Source organism: Centropristis striata, chromosome 16 (genome assembly GCF_030273125.1).
Source record: "Centropristis striata isolate RG_2023a ecotype Rhode Island chromosome 16, C.striata_1.0, whole genome shotgun sequence".
Lineage (NCBI taxonomy): Eukaryota > Metazoa > Chordata > Actinopteri > Perciformes > Serranidae > Centropristis > Centropristis striata.
In genome coordinates, this window is record NC_081532.1 from 3,789,105 (window position 1) to 3,808,927 (window position 19,823).

Below are 19,823 nucleotides of genomic sequence, written 5' to 3' on the forward strand. Positions count from 1 at the left end.
TTTTTGGTCAATTTGTGTCTCTTTAAAGTAATTTAGTGACTATTTTGGTCATTTTGTGACTTTTTGGGTCATTTTGTATCTTTTTTTAGTAATTTTGTGTATTCTTTCGGTAATTTTGTGTCTTTTTAAAGTAATTTGGTTTTTTTCTGTCATTTTGGGTCTTTTTTAAATAATGTTGTGTCTTTTTTTCTTTGTGTCTCTTTAAAGTAATTTAGTGGGGATTTTTGTAATTTTGTGTCTTTTTTTTTGGTCATTTTGTGTCTTTTTTTTAATTTTGTGTCTTTTTTTAGTAATTTTGTGTATTCTTTTGGTAATTTTGTGTCTTTTTTAAGTAATTTATTTTTTTTCTGTAATTGTGTGTGTCTTTTTTTTTAGTAATTTTGTCATTTTTTGGTCATTTTGATACTGCTTCCAGCGGCCCCCAGGTGATTTGACTTTGAGACCCCTGCTCCTGCTCTACACCCTCTTCCCCATGCATCCCGTCTCCCCCGTCTCACCCACCGAGACCACTACAAACAGGAGCTCCTTAGCCAATCAGCTATCAGAACCTCCCTCTGCGTCCGCTCCTGGTTCTGCAGCAGCGGAAGGCCTTCAAATGTCCAGAATAACAGTAACGTGTCAGAAAACAAACTCTTGTTAAATACATCCACTCTCAAACACTGGCCAACGGAGTAATGGAGCCCCAGAGAGAAGAGAAAATGGCTCAATGTATCACATCATTCCAGGAAGAGAAAAAACTGCATTAATGTGGGTTTAAAAGATCACCAGAGGAGTGGAGCAGATGGTCTTTCATGACTGGTGCTTTTGTAAAGCCATCCATGTGCATTCAGCTCCACCAGCTCCAGCCTGAGCAGCAGCATGCTCTGCACTGTGCTAATACAGTTCAGAGTCTCCCGCCCTCCCTCACATTCCTACACAGAGCCCTTCTGCCCTAATTTGTTTGTATTTGTGCATTTTTTTTCCAGCTTTCTGCTTTGCCTGCTTTCTTTTCTCGCTCCCTCTCTGTCATGTAGCAGATTAGGTGGTTGGTTCCTCCTCTTCAGGTCCCTTCAATCTAAAATAGATGATTAGAGTCATTCTGCAAGACAAATGTAACTTTTCTGGACGCTCTAAATCTGTTTAGGCACATTTAATAGTGTCAATTATTGTGGGGCCAGACGGGGGACTTGGGCCTTTCTGTAGTCAGGGCCCTTAATAACATTGGCTACAATGAGAAGCAGATGCTGACCCGCTTGGTCCCTTTGAAAAAAGACATTTGAGTAGCTCTGCTTCTAATTTATGAGCCCCCCTCCACATCTGGAATTCTTTATAATTAAAACATAAACCCCAAAGTTCTACTTCCACCTGTCAAACGTTGAGAAGATGAACATAGTAATGGGCTTCTCCTGCACTGGTGGAGAGATGGAGAGACTGGTTTTGCTTGTTCTTTTTTTTAAGGGAGGGGAAAGGGGCAATAAGAGGGTGCAAAGAGAGGCCTTCTTTTGTGATTGTTTCGCTTTATGGCAAGGGCTGGTGCAATGCACACTGCAAAAAGGTGTCTAAAAACAAGATAAAAACACTAAATCTGAGGGAAATGATCTTGCTGCATGGACAGATAATTTACCTTGACAAGATTTCTCTAAATTAAGATTATTAAATCTAGAAATAAGCATGTTGAACGCTTAAAATAAGAAATTAACTCTTAAAACAAGATAAATTAAAGCTGCAAGCAGCGATGAACTGGCCCGAGCAGAGTGACTTTGGTGTGGGTTTTTTTGTCTTTTTGTGTCTTTTTTTTGGTAATTTTGTGTCTTTTTACATCTTCTTTTGGTCACAAAATGACCAAAAAAGACAAAAAATGTACAAAAGAGATAAATTAAAGCTGCAAGCAGTGATGAACTGGCCCGAGCAAAGTGAACTGACAATTATTTGTTTCTTACCAAGATAAAAAAAACTTTAGATTTAGAAGTGTTAGATAATTTATCGTGTTTTATGAGTTAATTTCTTATTTTAAGTGTTCAACATGCTTATTTCTAGATTTAACAATCTTAATTTAAGAAATCTTGTCAAGGTAAATTATCTGTCCATGCAGCAAGATCATTTCCCTCAGATTTAGTGTTTTATCTTGTTTTTAGACACCTTTTATGCAGTGTATGATTCTCAGCTCAGTTAGTTTAACCCAAGTTGTTAGAAATAAATCCGCACAAGTGAGGTTCACGTGTTAAAATCACCCTTTGGTTGTGATAATATACAAATTAAAAGTCATATCTCAGTGTTGCATGAACATGCTAAATTCAGAGCATTTAACACACAAGCTTGCATCCGTTTGAAACTAATAAATGTGAACATCAGCAGTGTTAACTCTCCTGAAAGAGACATTCAATGAATGCATTGCATTTTAAGAAACTCGTTTTTACTCCACCTGGCATGCTGCTGTTGTGTTAAAGGGGGCGATATCATTTTAATAGGAAGGAAACACTATTCGTTGGGTGATTGTTAGTGGCATTACAGATTAACATAGCCGCTGGTAGTGCTGAAGCCAGTGCATATGAATGTTTGAAGGAGTTTTACGAACAAATCAATACAGATTCTGATGCAAAAATGTTACATTTTAAGTGCATTGTGCCCGCCACGCCTGAAAACAAGTCTTAACATCCAACACACCGGCAGCGAGTTTGAAACAACTCTTCGAGTAAAAGTATCTACTGCAGGGGTCTCAAACTCAAATTACCTGGGGGCCGCTGGAGGCAGGATCAAAATGAGCAAAAAAAGACACAAAATTACTAAAAAAAGACACAAAAAGACAGAAAAAAACTAAATTACTTTAAAAAGACACAAAATGACAAAAAAAGACACAGAATGACAAAAAAAAATACACAGAATTACCAAAAAAAGACACAAAAGTATTTTTTTAAAAGACACAAAATGACCAAAAAAAGACAGAATTACCTAAAAAGACACAAAATTACTAAAAAAAGACACAAAATTATTTTAAAAAAGACACAAAATTATTTTAAAAAAGACATGAAATTACCAAAAAAAGACACAAAATTACCACAAAAAACAGAATTACCAAAAAAGACACAACATTATTTTAAAAAGACACAAAATGACCAAAAAAAGTAATTAAAGGGACCTTCCACACACAACACAGTAAAGTGCCATTCATATAAAACTCACATTAAACTTTCATATCAAGGTGAGGGCCACAAAATATCATCACGAGGGCCGCAATTGGCCCACGGGCCACGGGTTTGAGACCCATGATCTAGTGACTAGTCTTGAGAAACAAGAAAGCAGCTTTATTTTAAAAAGAAATGAAAGAAATATATGTAAATTTGTTTATTTTTGGGATCCATGAACTTGAATTGTGAACTGAATTGAACTTTAAGCTAGCTCTTATGAATTTACACTGAATTCCCTCTGGGTCAATCATTGGTCAGAAAAACAAGATCAAATGTGCTAGTATTTCCTTTTGAAGTCAGTTTTTTTTCTTAAGAATCAGGTTCAAAGTGACGAGAGACAAAAGCGTTGCAGCGAGACGGAAACACAGATTTCCGATCTCACACTCAATGCGAACAGGAAGCATCACGTTCAAGCTTAATAGATTTCCTTTCCATGTATTAGCAAGTAATGAAAGCAAAGAAATGGATTTGCCATGGCTGGTGAATAACATAATTGCCCATAATAGGGTTTGTTCCAACAGATCAATAGGACCTACATGAGTGAGAGCTGAGTGTGTGTGCATGTGTACGTGCCTGTGGAGGTGTGCGAGCGCAAAGCCTCTCAGACTTAAAGCTCCCTTCATTAAATCGAATTAAGATCCTGCACCCAGCAGATTAATTTTCTTTGTCTTTTTCTTCTCTTTTCTTCCTCTCCTCCCTCCTCACACCCTCCTTTCCAAGACAAAAGCAGCTGTGAGAGGGGCCGTCCAGCTTGTGGAGGTTGGAGAGTGCAGCTCGTGCAGTTAATCCTGCTGTGAGTACGGCCATGAGGACAGCATTCCTTCCATTTTCTACGCTATTACCAGATCACCATAATTAAGTCTTCAGTGTTAACGGGGCGACCGGGCCCGGACAGGGAGCTGATCCGCACCAGCTTCCTGTGGCTACTGCTGCAGATGAGGAGGGGCTCCCACACTGCTCCCTGATGCACACCTGTAACACCTGCAGCAGGGCTCGTAGACACATGCACTGTAAAAAAAGGTGTGTCTAAAAACAAGATAAAAACAGTAAATCTGAGGGAAATGATCTTGCTGCATGGACAGATAATTTACCTTGACAAGATTTCTTAAATTAAGATTATTAGATCTATAAATAAGCATGTTGAACACTTAAAATAAGAAATTAACTCTTAAAACAAGATCAATTAAAGCAGCAAGCAGTGATGAACTGGCCCGAGCAGAGTGCACTGCAAATTATTTGATTCTTACCAAGATATAAAAAAACTTTAGATTTAGAAGTGTTAGATGATTTATCTTGTTTTAAGAGTTAATTTCTTATTGGTATTTGTATTTGATTTATTTCTTATATTGTCTTATATATTTTTTATGTATATTTTTGTTATTTTATGTATATTTTAATTTATTTTATTTCTTATATTATCTTATATATTTTTATGTATATTTGTATTTATTTTATTCCTTATATTATCTTATATATTTTTTGTTATTTTTATTTTATGTATATTTGTATTTATTTTATTTTTATATATATTTTAGTTATTCTAATTTTTATGTATATTTGTATTTATTTTATTTTTATATATATATTTGTTATTTTTATGTTTATTTGTATTTATTTTATTTTATATATATATATATATATATATATATATATATATATATATATATATTTTATATATATATATTTGTATTTATTTTATTTATTTAAGAATTAATGTTGTTGTTTTTTTTACAATCAGTTTATTTGTCTTTCAATCCACTGTTAAAAATATAATTTTAAAGCATTTAAAGAGTCTTATAACTGCTAAGTCACCATTTAAAAAAAATTGTGATCCACTATTGACCAAAATAATCTTAATTATGACTCTTGCCACGTTGAGCAGCCTTCAGGCCTTATGAAAACACATCAATAGTTTTTATTTTCAAAGTAAAGCTCCCGGGGGTTTTCTGCTGCTGCACAAATCTTCCTCCTGGCTCTCCTGAAGACAACATCCCTCTGTTGCTACTGTCAGCTCACACTGTCAGCTGTGATGAAGAGAGGCAACATTGTGTGCAGGTGCGAGGCCATTAAAACCAGACCAAAGTAGTTCCCAACAACGACATAAAATGCACAGCCTCAAAGGAGACGGAGGCGGGTGTTTTTTTAAAAAGGGAGGAGGCTCCGCTGTTGTCCCTGAGGGAGCACAGTGTGTGACAGGTTTGGGAAAAGAGCGGGACAGCAGGGAGGAGAAAATGAGCTAAACAAGGTGGACGGAGAAAGACAGGCCAGACAAGAAAAAGGGGGAAAAGTGGCAGAAAAATGGGGTGAAAGGAGGGGAAGGGAAGCAGGGCGAGCTACTACACAGGGAGGTGGAGGGAGAGGAGGGCCTCTTTGTGGATCATTGACAGATAATGGGCTCATTAGGCCAAACGTAGCTTAAAAAGGCTGTGGCTCTCTAAACAAACAGAACGGGCGCTGAGGAGACGGACTTAAGGGCCCGACATGGAGAGAGATATAATGAGGCCCTCCGCCCCCGTCCTGCAGAGCGGAGGGAAGCCTCCCAACTGGCTGCCCGCTCAAATTCCCCAACGATCCGCCAACCTGCTTCAACCCAAGTTGCACTCAGCTCCCTCACAAATTAACCTCCTCTGACTCTCTGTTCCACTGCGTTTCTATGTGCTTTTGTCGTATTTATGACCACATGGGTATGTTGAAAAATGTGTTTTTTAAAATACCCGTACTACTTAAAAACTCATCTTTTATTGTTTTGGACCTCGAAAATAGCCTCTGCAATGAATAATTTTGAAAATATGTTATTGCTCTTCGTGTTTGGGGGAAGATTTTTTGGTAGTATGTAATATCCTCCAATATTCTCTAGGGTTGAAATTTGGAATTTGCAGGTATTTTAAAGTGGTGAATCTGGGAGAAAAAAAGTTGCTTTTTTCCCCATTTTTTTCTCGTAAATCTGCAACTTTTTTCGCACAGATTTGCCACTTTAAATCTCTTAAATCTGTGACTTTTTTCCTGTAGATTTGCCACTTTAATCTAGTAAATTTGCAATTTTTTCTCGAAGTATTACCTGAAGTTACCAAATAAAGTTCTTTGCCTGATAAAGGGTTAAGGACTTTTCTGAGTGCAATCCATAGTGTGGACAAAGCCATAATCAAATTAACCTCCTCTGACTCTCTGTTCCTCTGTGTTTCTATGTGCTTTTGTCGTATTTATGACCACATGGGTATGTTGAAAAATGTGTTTTTTAAAATACCAATACACTTAAAAATTCAACTTTTATTGTTTTGGACCTCGAAAATAGCCTCTGCAATGAATAATTTTGAAAATATGTTATTGCTCTTCGTGTTTGGGGGAAGATTTTTCGGTATGTTATGGTTAGACTGCAGAGATAACTGGTTGGAGTTTGATGGGTTGAGGTTAACCATCACAGAAAAAAAAATGGGTTGGGATTGGAGATAAATGAAGGCGCAGATGGGATTTTTGAACTGTCAGCAAATTATTTCAACTCAATGAGTTATTTTTCCACTCCATGCCTCCAAAATATGTTTTATTTTAACATTTTAAATGACCTCTAGTGGAAACAACAACCAACATATTTACATAAATAAAAAGAAGTTTGCACAGGAAATTCCCAGTGCAATTTCTTGTCCAGTCTGTCAAACCTTTAGAACCAGTGTTTCCCACAGGATTTTTGGAGACTATGAGGAGGGGACCCGAACAAAGTAGGGGGGTGCCCCGGGGAAATATTTACCCTAAAAGCCTAAATTTGGTGCCTCATGCACATTCCTTCTTAATCATTGCATATTTTAATGAATTAGGGTTCTTCTGTTTAATTTAGGGCGTCATATTTTGACAGACTTCTTGTAAATTCTGTGGTGGACTCTGCTAACACATCCATGTGCTCTTATTTTGAAAGCTACATGTGTTTGCTTTTGTTTTGAAGGCGGGTCTAATACGTTCTTACCGTAACGACGTATGGTGTGTTTAATTTACAGCGAAAGTCAGAACAACGTCAAAAATTCAGACATTCGTGTAGACCTTGAACGCACCATTAGCCGTACCACACACAGGATTTCTGAGACTATGAGGAGAGGACCCGAACAAAGTAGGGGGGTGTCCCAGATACATTTTTACCCTAAAAGCCTAAATTTGGTGCCTCATGCACATTCTAATGCCATTTTCCTTCTTAATCATTGCATATATTAATGAATTAGGGTTCTTCTGTTTTATTTGGGCCGTCATATTTTGACAGACTTTTTGTAAATTCTGTGGTGGATTCTGCTAACACATCCATGTGCTCTTATTTTGAAAGCTACATGTGTTCGCTTTTGTTTTGAAGGCGGGTCTAATACGTTCTTACCGTAACACCGTATGGTGTGTTTAATTTACAGCGAAAGTCAGAACAACGTAAAAATTCTGACATTCGTGTTGACCCTGAACGCACCATTAGCCGTACCACACACAGGATCTCGGAGGCTATGAGGGGGGGACCCGAACAAAGAGGGGGTGCCCTGGAGAATTAGGGTTCTTCTGTTTTATTTAAGGCGTCATATTTTGACAGACTTCTTGTAAATTCTGTGTTGGATTCTGCTAACACATCCATGTGCTCTTATTTTGAAAGCTACATGTGTTTGCTTTTATTTTGAAGGCGGGTCTAACACGTTCTTACCGTAACGCCGTATGATGTGTTAAAATTACTGTGTGTTATATTAACACTGAAAGTCGGAACAACATCGAAAATTCTGACATTCGTGTAGACCTTGAACGCACCATTAGCCGTAGCACACAAACGCCGGACTCTATGTGCTGCAATGTAAATTAGTCTAACTATCAGAACATTAATCATCTGTTTTACTGGCGATGTTTGTCACATTATGTAGGGAAAGTAGGGGAGAATGGATTGGGATCTCTTTAACCCTTTATCAGGCAAAGAACTATATTTGGTAACTTCAGGTAATATTTCGAGAAAAAAGTTGTAAATTTACTAGATTAAAGTGGCAAACCTACAAGAAAAAAAGTAGCAGATTTAAGAGATTTAAAGTGGCAAACCTGCGCGAAAAAAGTCGCAGATTTACGAAAAAAGTGGGGAAAAAAGCAACTTTTTTCTCCCAGATTCACCACTTTAAATCTCATAAATCTGCGCATTTTTTCTCGTAGATTTGCTGCTTTAATCTCGTAAACTTTTTTCTCAAAATATTATTTCAGTATGTTTTTTTTTACACATTCTGGCAGTATGTAATATCCTCCAATATTCTCTAGGGTTGAAATTTGGAATTTGCAAGTATTTCAATGAATCCTATTAAGGGTTAAAGTGGTGAATCTGGGAGAAAAAAATGCTTTTCCCCCACTTTTTTCTCGTAAATCTGCGACTTTTTTCGCACAGATTTGCCACTTTAAATCTCTTAAATCTGCGACTTTTATTCTTGTAGATTTGCCACTTTAATCTGGTAAATTTGCAACTTTTTTCTCAATTTTTTTTTTTTCAAACTTTATTTTGCAGCTTTTCATTAACAGACATACAACTTACAAACACAGACCACCCCCCTCCCCAAGGCTCTTAAACAAACAAACAAAAACAAAAAACAGAAAAGTACAGGAACAATGCAAAAATAATCAGGCAGGAACCTCTCATCATATGTTTCCAGCGTGACCATATGTTTCTAACCATGGAATACAACTGGTGTTAAGGTACATCATTGGAAAGGGAACCCTTCTGCAAATTCTATAAGGGGACTCCAGGTCGCTGTGAAATTCTTTTCTCGAAATATTACCTGAAGTTACCAAATATAGTTCTTTGCCTGATAAAGGGTTAAGGACTTTTCTGAGTGCAATATATAGTGTGGACAAAGCCATAAACACACACACAAATACAAACACTTCTCAACTCCCCTTGCTCCCCTTGTGGCTTGGCCCACACATCAGCCACCCAAGTCTTACTCACTGCAGGCACGTCTGTTTGTTGACGAGTGGGAAACACTCATTTTGACTCATGCATTAGATCGGTTCCCCTTCACAAAACACCTGGGGTTATTTATTTTCCGTCACCCTATAAAAAGCAGTCAACATCATACTGTACTGGCCATTGTGCTGCATTATTCACTCATTAGGCTTGTAGCGATCCAGCACTGTCCTCATCCTTCGTCTCTCCCCGAGGAGCGATATTGCAGAGAAACAACCCTCGAGTGATGCAAATAAAATGTTAGTGAGAAGGCAGAAGAAATGTGAGCTGCAGTGTTAAATGCTTGTGGTGAAAGGATGCTGTTCCAACAAAGACGTTTGTGGGAAACTTGAATTCCTATTAAGCAATTGGGATGTGAGTTGCATTGCCAGAAGGGGATCGGCCTTCAGTTGTGTTCACTCTGATGCCACTTACAGTAAAGAACCTTCTCCATGCAGCCATTGCTTTGGTGAATAACAAATTCCTTTAGAGGTCCAAATTGATATTGTATGACAGCGCATGCGATTGAAGTGCTCCACTGTAGCGTACTATTAGGTACCGTGGCTGTAAGCAATAACAGAGCAGTTCTCCTTGAACTCCTTTGTAATCAACTCGGGGAAACGTTAACACAGACGAAGGCAATCCGGCCATTGAAACTGCCACGAGATTTATAGTGAGAAGGAGTAAAGAGGCTGCTGTCTGGTTCTCCAGGAAACCAAAATATCTTCCTCTCCTCTCCCATTACAGAATGTTTGCCTTTGTTTCCCTTTATTAATACCAATATATTACACTGGGAAAAGCAGGAGAGCATTACTTGGAAGGACAGAATAAAAAATGGAGGTATTGTAAAGGCGGCCGGGGCAGTTTCTGTTCATCTCCAGCTGCTTCCCTGCTCATCACGCTGAGAGCTAACATGAAACACACTCACGCTACGGCCTCCTCTCACACACATCTGACATCCATTAAGGATACTGATGGAGGACCAAGCCTCTGAGGGGACTTGCGGTCCCATCTCTCAGCTCCTCTCCTCGGAAAGAAAGGAAAGGAAAGGAAGGGGGAGGACCGAGGAGACTTAAAAAAGGGGATATTTCTGACAAGTAGATAATGGTCCAAACTTGGGCTACATTCATGTTTTTTCTCCTCTAGATTGGCATCCGACCAATTTAACATACCGTATTTCCTCAATTTAAAGCCGGGCCCCTATTAATGACCGGCCTCATTTAGTAAAAACCAACATGGTCTCACAGGAATCCGTGAAATAGCCACAGATTTGCTTAACTCAAAATCCGTGGAATAGCCACGGAATCACTCAAATTTCCATGAAACTGACACGGATTTCGCTACAATGCAAGTTAATGACCCGTGGCTATTCTAACATACAAAGTGATTATGTACATTCACTGAGTGAATATTTAGAAAATAAAACATATATTTCTCGCTAGAAATTTGATCAAAATCCATTTTTATGCAGAAACTAAGTCAAAACATTGATTTTTTTTCACTAAAAATGAGAGAACTGTCCGCCATGTTTTTTGTTCTGACCGCCGGGACCTTGAAAGTCACGTGACTTGGAACAAACCAATAGGAAAAAATATCCATGGAATAGCCACGGGATATGACTGTCATTAACTTGCATTGTAGCGAAATCCGTGTCAGTTTCACGGAAATTTGAGTGATTCCGTGGCTATTCCACGGATTTTGAGTTAAGCGAATCCGTGGCTATTTCACAGATTCCTGTGAGACCAGGTTCGTAAAAACAGTTTTTATTAAATAAAAGCCGGCCTCTTTAATAAGCCGGGTGTCTTACCGGTGTTATGTCAAAGTCTGTTCCCCGTCGATATGTGTCCCCCTTACCTTAACCTGCACCAACCTGACCCCTGACCCCAACCAGTCCTCCTTTAAGTTGTGAACATGAGCCCAAGTTTACCCTAACCCCAAACAGTTCTCTCTACAAGGCCTAACCTTAATCTTAAATCCTAACTCCAACCGTGGAGGTGATGCTACGGAGAACACCATTCAGGAAACGGTAACAGATTTCAACACAACACCTGTATTTAGAAGTTTATAACACAAACAAACAAGCCTTTCAAACAGCAACAACAAAGTTTCACACTCTTTAAACACAATAGAACACAGGACAACAGCGAGAGTAAAGTCACAGTATTAAGACACAACACAAAACAATGTTAAAATGCAACACTAAAGAGATTGCAAAATAGTGAGCTAATGTTTGAGTTTATAGTTGGTAGGTGCATGATTGAGTGGATTTAAGCCATGATTTTATTTTAGATTTAAGGGAAACATTATTAGACAACCATTTTTCTTCAATTTCTTGTTCATTTTAATGCCTGGTACATCTAAAGGTATATTTGTTTGGACAAATATAATGATAAGAACAAAAAAAACTGATAAGACTTTAATTTAAGAGCTGATATCTAGACATTTAACATGGTTTTCTTGATAAAAACCAAAATCATTATCAAGAAAAACATGGAAAATGTCTAGATATCAGCTCTTAAATGAAACTCTTATGAGCTACTTATGTTATTATCATTATATTTCTGAACAATTATATTTCTCTGAACAATAAACTGAATAAATGTGATGTTTTTGTGACATCACAACAATATGGAAAGCCAGATGCCTCCTTTAAAGTCATGTTTATGAATACAGGCTACATGTGTTTCTCTTTGGATTGAGCATTTATGATGCTTTTTACAGTATTTGTGTCAGCTCCTAGACTTGCTTTTTTTATTAAAAAAAGACATGGATGTTTCTCTTTTTACAATATTTGCCCTTTAACAAAAAGCTGAAATAACACAGTTGGAAGGTCCTACCTTTTTTAGTATGATTCTCCTACTATGTAGTTATCATACCACTATAGTTCAATAAGTTCAACTACACATAATCAAATATCCAGTACACAGAACAATGCATAAGCAGGAAGGGTCGTGACAGAAACATCTAAACAGATGAGGAACTAGAACATAAAAAGTAGCGCTGGGTTTTTGTGGTATGTAACCAAACAGAACCTGGGGGCCCGCATCTACTTGATAATATCAGTTAAAATAATTAAATAGACAATAAACAGAATAGATTAATAGATAACAAACAAATAGTTGCAACACTGACCACTCATAACAAACATGCAAGTAGACACAAAAAGTATATTTCTTGTTTCTTGGTTCTGTAGAGTCTGGATCTCTGAGGGTCTCTGGGCCTTTCTGTAAAAACATTCCAAAGCTGTCTGTGGGATATGTCTATTCCCTGGGAACGTTTCCCCACTCAGATAAGTCAACCCTGACAGTGTGAAACATCATCTGAAAACACGGAGGATCGGCCCAACACATGTAGGTCTCCATACGGGGCCACAGAGGTCCTGAGGGCACAACACTCACCTTGTAAATGACAGAACTAAAGAGAAAGTGTTCCCAGAGACAAGGAATTAGACAGCACCTTTGTGCTTATAAAGGGATAAAGGGGTAGAGGGTAAAAGGCCATTATTGTGAAAGCAGTGCAGCATGGGCTTCAATGCAGGTGGCAGCAAGGTTAAAATAGTTTTGGATTTTTCATTAGTTTGAGTTTTCTAGTTTTAGTTTAGTTTTTAGTTTTTGAAAATGCTTAGTTTTAGTTTAGTTTTCATTCGTTTTAGTGTTAGTTTTAGTGTTTTTGTAATGGGCTATGTGTTGGGTGCCAGATTCAAAGAGGTCATAATAATTTTGCCTTTATTTCCCTTGGTTTATCCATCTCAGCCCCAATAAGGTTATTAACTCTTACAGTTCTGGGTGTTTTGAATTTTGGTTCGAATGTAGACATCCCAGTCTCAGAAAACATATTTACCAATGTGTTGCATGTTCTAATAGAAACACTGGATTATGTATGAAAAAAGTTGACAAATACGAAAACGAAAGACATTTTCACTATAATTTAAGTTAGTTTTGTAACCTCACAATACAGTTTCAGTTAGTTATCATTGTTTTTTTAAAACTCTTGTTTTTAGCTTTATTTCAGTTAACGAAAATGTTTTTTCAATTCTAGTTTTCGTTACTTTGTTAGTTTTTGTTAGCTATAATAACCTTGGGTGACAGTGACTCTTTAAGAGCTGATATCTAGACATTTTCCAGGGTTTTCTTGATAATGATTTTGGTTTTTATCAAGAAAACCATGGAAAATGTCTAGATATCGGCTCTTAAATTAAACTCTTATCAGCTATTTTTGTTGTTATCATTATATTTGTCCAAACAAATGTACTTTGTTATGCCTGGTACAACTAAAGGTACAAATGTACTTTTAGTTGTACCAGGCATTAAGCCATTTAAGCTGGGAAAGCAGATACGTCGTTTTGTAGTATTTTTAGTTTTTTCCACCTATTTTCGGTCTCTTGGCCAATGAAATGCATCAGAATACATGTGGGAGTGTGGCAATGCAACATGGGACTTTTCCAGAACTTTGAAATCATCACCAAAGAAAGACACAAAATGACTAAAAAAAAGACACAAAATGACCAAAAAGGACACAGAATTACCCAAAAAAGACAAAAAATTTATAAAAAAAAGACACAGAATTACCAAAAAGACACAGAATTACCCAAAAAAGACACAAAATTATTAAAAAAGACACAAAATTACCCCAAAAAGACACAAAATTACCAAAAAAGACACAGAATTACCAAAAAGACACATGATTACCAAAAAAACTTCAGGTTTTAGGGGGATATTTTAAAATTGCCCATAGGTTTTCCACGCATTTTTTCCAGGCATTTTAGGCCTAAATGGGTTAAATGAACAAGACATTAAAGAAAACAAGGGTCTAATAATTTTTCCCATGACTGTATATTTCCCAAAATGTCAAACTATCCCTCTGTATGTCACTTTTGTCAGGAGAAGATGATGTGGAGGAGGTGTTTGTCTCAACAAGGTAACACCAGCTCCCTGTGTGTCTGATGTGTTAGAGCTGAGTGAGAGGAACATCAGCCTGCTGTCTCTCTCCTTGTTTACTCCAGCCTGTTGCCCCTCACGGACCCCCACACACATGGACCCACAGCCCGCACACACAAACAGAGGGATAAAGAGAAGGATAGTGTGAAAGAGAGGAAAGACACACCTCATTAATCTTCCTGGCACTTTCCACTCCACGGCTGTCTGTTTCACCACCAAGTTTACTTTTACGTGGAGGTGAAAGTGACTGATACCCAAACGGGCCGCCTTAACATGCAAAATGTTCAACGTCACCCACAAGTAATAATTTACACAGTTTGTAATTTACACGCCGTCCTGTTTTCTCGACTCTTTCATGCCTTCTTCATTGCTCATCTCTTAAAATGGAATTCTTAAAATGTTTGGACTGGCATGTGAAGAAGTGGGGCTCGTCTATTATGACATGCTGAAGAGAGCACATCTAAACTTACACGTACAGTTTTCCTGATAATTTTTTTTGTGGCCTTCTTGAAGTGCTCTGACTCACTCACACCAAGTTATTTTACTCAAGTGAAAGACTTCTGTCTGCAGACACAAACCAGGCACTCATACTTGTCCACCTTATAAAATGCTGCGGCATGTCCGCTTGTTCTATTAAAGCAGACAAAAATAAATGTTTGGAGGAAGCAGAGGGCTGCTTGGTGTGTCCAGCAGCACCGGAAATATACTTTTTCTCTTTCATGCAGAGAATCAGACAAAAAGATCACAGTGATTCTTTTGAGTCGTGTCTTCTCTGGGAGGTTACCAGGCAACCGGCAGAAAATCAAAGAAGTCTCTGATCCTCGCCAAGAAATAGTCTGGCACATAACTCGCCATGAAACCGCAACTTGTTATTTTCACACCTTTTTGCAATGGATTAAACAAACAAGATACAACATGTTAGTTTGTGAGCTTTATAGCTGCTGGCAGGTTATGGTATTAGTATAACCTTTTGGCAGAGCTAGGCTAACAGCTTCCACTAGATTCCAGTCTTTATGCTAAGCTAAGCTAAGCTAACTGGCTTCAAATTGAACATGAGTTCTATCATATTCTCATTTAAATCTCAACAGTAAAGCAAATGAGTGTGTTTTTCTCACTTTCTCTTTAACTTTGCTTTTATGCAACTCTGGCCTAATTAAAGGTTCTTCTTAAAGGTAGTTCTATTTATTAGTCTAGATTGTTTTGGTGTTGGAGAGTTCAGCCTTCTCTTGAATATAATGCAACTAGATGGCACTTTACTTGTAGGACGTATGAGGAAAAAGATATATTTTTGATTTTGGGGTGAATTGTCCGTTTAAATTTTGAGTTAACCCTTTGGAGTTTGGGGCTATTTTGTCGGTTTTTGACTCCTTTTCATTCTGCCTGTTTAAACCAGTTAAAAATCTTTACCATGACGTGTTGGTATCATTGTTTTCAGCACAACCTCACCTATATGACCTGATTATTATTTATTTTTTATTTTGACCTTTTGGATCAACATTTTGAACACAAAAAACACACAAAAAGAATTACAAAAAAACCACACAAAAATGACAAAAAACACACATAAAAAAACACACACACAAAATTACATAAAAACTTACATAAAATTACATAAAAACTTACTCAAAACACACATAAACACACCAAAAACATGAAAAAATGACCAAAAAAATACCAAAAGTAAGTAAACACAAAAGACAGCATTAAACATGCTGAATGCACACTGCAAAATTAGGAAAATCTCTGCAAAAAAAGTAAAATCTTGTAACTACACTTGGTCGAGGTGTTTACTACCGTTGCTGAAAAAGGGTTAATGCATTAAATTGGACATGGAAACTTGTGGAAAAGCCAAAACTTTAGAGTTCAGCTGACAGCAGGGCTCCGGGCTGCTTCATTTTCACGTTATGACGTCATGAAGAAGTCGTGCTCCGGCGCTTTCGTGGTCTCCAGAGGGTTAAGTCTTTTTTAAATGTGTTTTTTTTAAGTAAAATAACAAAAAGAGGCAGCAACACAGACACAAGAACAGACAATAGTCAGAGGTCTCACCCTTAAGAACACATTATAATTCAAATACGACCACATTTAAAGGCTTGTTATTCTTGACAAGCTCACATTCTCTCACACAAACAAAACCCGGGGACAGCAGTCAGTCAGTCAGTCAGTCAGTCAGGCAGGCAGGCGGCCCATCCCGGGCCAGGCTCCAGTGTGGAGGGGTATCAGACTTGTGAATTGTAGCGGGGGGCTGAATGACAAAGGGTCTGGGAGCCCTGGAGGAGATCGTTATGGGCAGCAGGAGCAGCAGCGGCTGCCGTGTGCCGGAGTCAACAGCCCCAATCACCCACCTGGAACCTGGAGCCCAGACAGCCGGGGGGGGGCCTGGCCCCGGCCCCGGCCCCGGCTACAGGCTGCAGGGACGGAGGGGCCACAGCCCAGATGGGGTCCCTACCTGGCAAACACTTCATCACAAATCAAATCAAAGAAGTGTCCCTCAAACTCTTCCACCGGATCCATCCCTCCAATCTATTTATGCAAAGATTTAAAAAAAAAAGACATCAGCAAATTTTGCTCCTTCTGTAAACAGGCTCCAGAAGATCTTCACCACCATATATATATATACAGAATGACCAAAAGAAGACACAAAAACTAAATTACTTAAAAAAGAAACAAAATGACCAAAAAGACACAAAATAATTACTCAAAAAAGACACAAAATTACCAAAAAAAGACACAGAATTACCAAAAAAACCACAAAATTATTTAAAAAAAACCACAAAATTATTAAAAAAAGACACACACTTATTTAAAAAAAGACACAGAATTACCAAAATTATTTTAAAAAAGATCAAAATGACACAAAAAAGACACAAAATTACCGTAAAAAGACACAGAATTACCAAAAATGACACAAAATTATTAATATATATATATATATATATATATATATATATATATACAGAATGACCAAAAAACACACAAAATTATTTAAAAAAGACACAGAATTACCAAAAAAGACACAACATTATTAAATATATATATCTACACAATATATTCTGGGTTCCTTTTGTGTACAATGAGATATTGTTTCAACAAAAAAAGGTTAGAATTCTTCCATTGTTCATCGTTATAAATTGATCATTTTATTATTAATTTGACACAGGGGCCACAGCAGGGGCCAAAGGCTTCTTCACAGGGGCAGTGGGCCCCTGGAGGCCCCTGTGTAGAACCGCCACTGCCCACCAGGCCTGTGCTGTCTCTGCTCTCTAAGTCCCGCCCTGCTGGTGACCTGTATCTGCCCCTCCCTTCCATTATATTTGCCCAAAACCAGCCCTGTTAAATCCCCCTCCATTCACTCTCATCTCCTGCCAACTCCTCCTCTTCACGAGCCGTTTGACCACACCCAGCCATCCCCACCTAAAGCTGCTGCAGCGTAATCACCTCTGGATGTGGGTGGAGGCGGGTGGGGGCAAAAACCACACATTACATCATGTATTTACTTACCCAGGGTTGCTAGCGAGTGGAGCTCGGGGGTGAAAGGTGAAGGATTCAGGAGTAAATGAGTCATGACCAAAACCAAAGGCTTGGAGTCTGGAGACAAGGTTGCTTAAACACTAAAACACCTCCACAAAGACACTAGCATATCTGTGGTCAGAGCGTAAAAAGACCCAAAGCTCTCACAGGAACACCTGGGCTTGCTGTGATTGCCACAGATACATTTCTAAGCTAATCCTCAGAGACTTCCCAGATGTACGCGTCTTGAACATAACACCATAATGTTTCCCAGAATACGGAGTAAGCACTTTGAGATTATTTGCTATTAATGAAAACAATTAGGGGCTCAGGCTTTTGGTAGCCTGCCAACTACCGTTTCAACATTTTTTCCTCGCTCGCAAGTGGAATTTGAACTCTCTAAATTGCTTCCCTTTAGTAACAATGCCGTAAACACCCTCCAATCCCCTCTCAAACATCTGCCCATGGTCAACATCACCTCGGTAACTGCTAGTGACATGTGCCGCCGATCGGCCTTGTAGTGCGTCCAACCAGCCAACCTTAGCGAGGTGGTGCGGCTCTCAGAGACCAAACAGAGCCGGTGAAGTCAATCAGCAGACTGTTCCATTTACCCCGAGTGTGGGATTTCTCTATTTCAATCGAGTGATCCTCAATCCTGAGAGAATAGGCGGGTAGAAGAGGGTGAAAGAGAGGTAAAAGGAAAGCAAAACAGAATATGCACTGATTTCATGTGGACTTTATTATTGTGCAGTATCTCTTTCTTTTTTTAACCCTCTGGAGTCCATCTATTTATTGAAAATACACATGTTTTATTTACAGGAATAGATTTATTTATATATGATATGTAGACAAGCTGAGAAAGACAGTTAAAGTTCAATCATAGGAGCTTTCACAGTGTGACATTTATGTTTCTAGACCATTTCTAATATGTGAATTTTCTTTCTACAATGAAAACTATTACTATTTTTAATTTACATGCAAATAGACTGTTTTGTAGAATTATTATTTACTATTATTTCTGCTGTTTTTGTGTGTATAAATGGTAAAAAATAAATAAAAATGAAAATTAAATGGTACATTTCCATAGACACCTGTGTCTTTTGTTTGTATTTTGGGTTCCTGGCAGCTTTATACTTTGTTAATTAAAATACAATGAAAAATCTGACTGATAGCCAAGTCTGTGTGGAGAAAAAGGAGCCATGCATGTGATGTAAGGACAGACTGAAAGATGCTGAACAGAGACAGAAATTAATGCAGAGGAAGTTGACAAATTTGAACCAAAATCTCCTGGACTTCAGAGGTTTAAATATACCACACCTGGCAATCTGCAATAATTTGTGCAATAATTTGTCGTTCAAATGTGCAATATATTTATGAACACTGCATAGCATCATATCTGCTTCTGGCAAATTGAATTGAAGACTGTGCACCTTACCTCCTTTCTTGCCTATGTTTACATTACATCATATATATTTTTCTTTACATTTACTTGCCTAAGTATGTTTATAAACAAGTATGTTTATAAACATGTTTATAAACATACTTACATTCATTTTTCTTTACATTTACTGGTAACACTTTACAATAACCAACTAAGTGATGTTTATAGATGGTTTATAGACCAATTATTAACCATTTACAAAGTGTTATACATATTTAATCTTTAAAGGTATATGAATCATTTCAAAATCATTAACATACTTAATATGGTGTTAAAAATGTTAAAATGAGTGCAACTAAAACTGTTAATAAACTATTAATTATAATTTAATTGTTTGATAATGGTAAAGTAACTATAAACTTACATTAATATACCATCTATTTGTCATTTATAAATGATTTAGTTAGTTAAACATTAATAAATTATGTATTTACCATTCTAAATGGCCTATTTACGGTTTATAAATGATGATTAAACATTAATAAACTATCTGTTTACCATTTATAAATGATGGTTATTGTAAAGTAAAGTAAAGAAAAATATATATGATATAATGTAAACATAGGCTAGAAAGGAGGTAAGGTGCATAGTCTTCAGTTCAATTTGCCAGAAGCAGATATGATGCTAAACATCATATATTTTTATATATATTTTATTTATTGTCGCACTGCTTTTTGGAGTCAGCTCTCAGATCTCATTGTACATGTGTATAGTGACAATAAAGGCATTCTATTCTATTCTATCGTAGAATAGGCGGGTAAAAGAGGGTGAAAGAGAGGTAAAAGCAAAGCTCGAGGAGGAAAGCAAAACAGAATGAGGGTGGATGGACTTCCACTCATTTATCT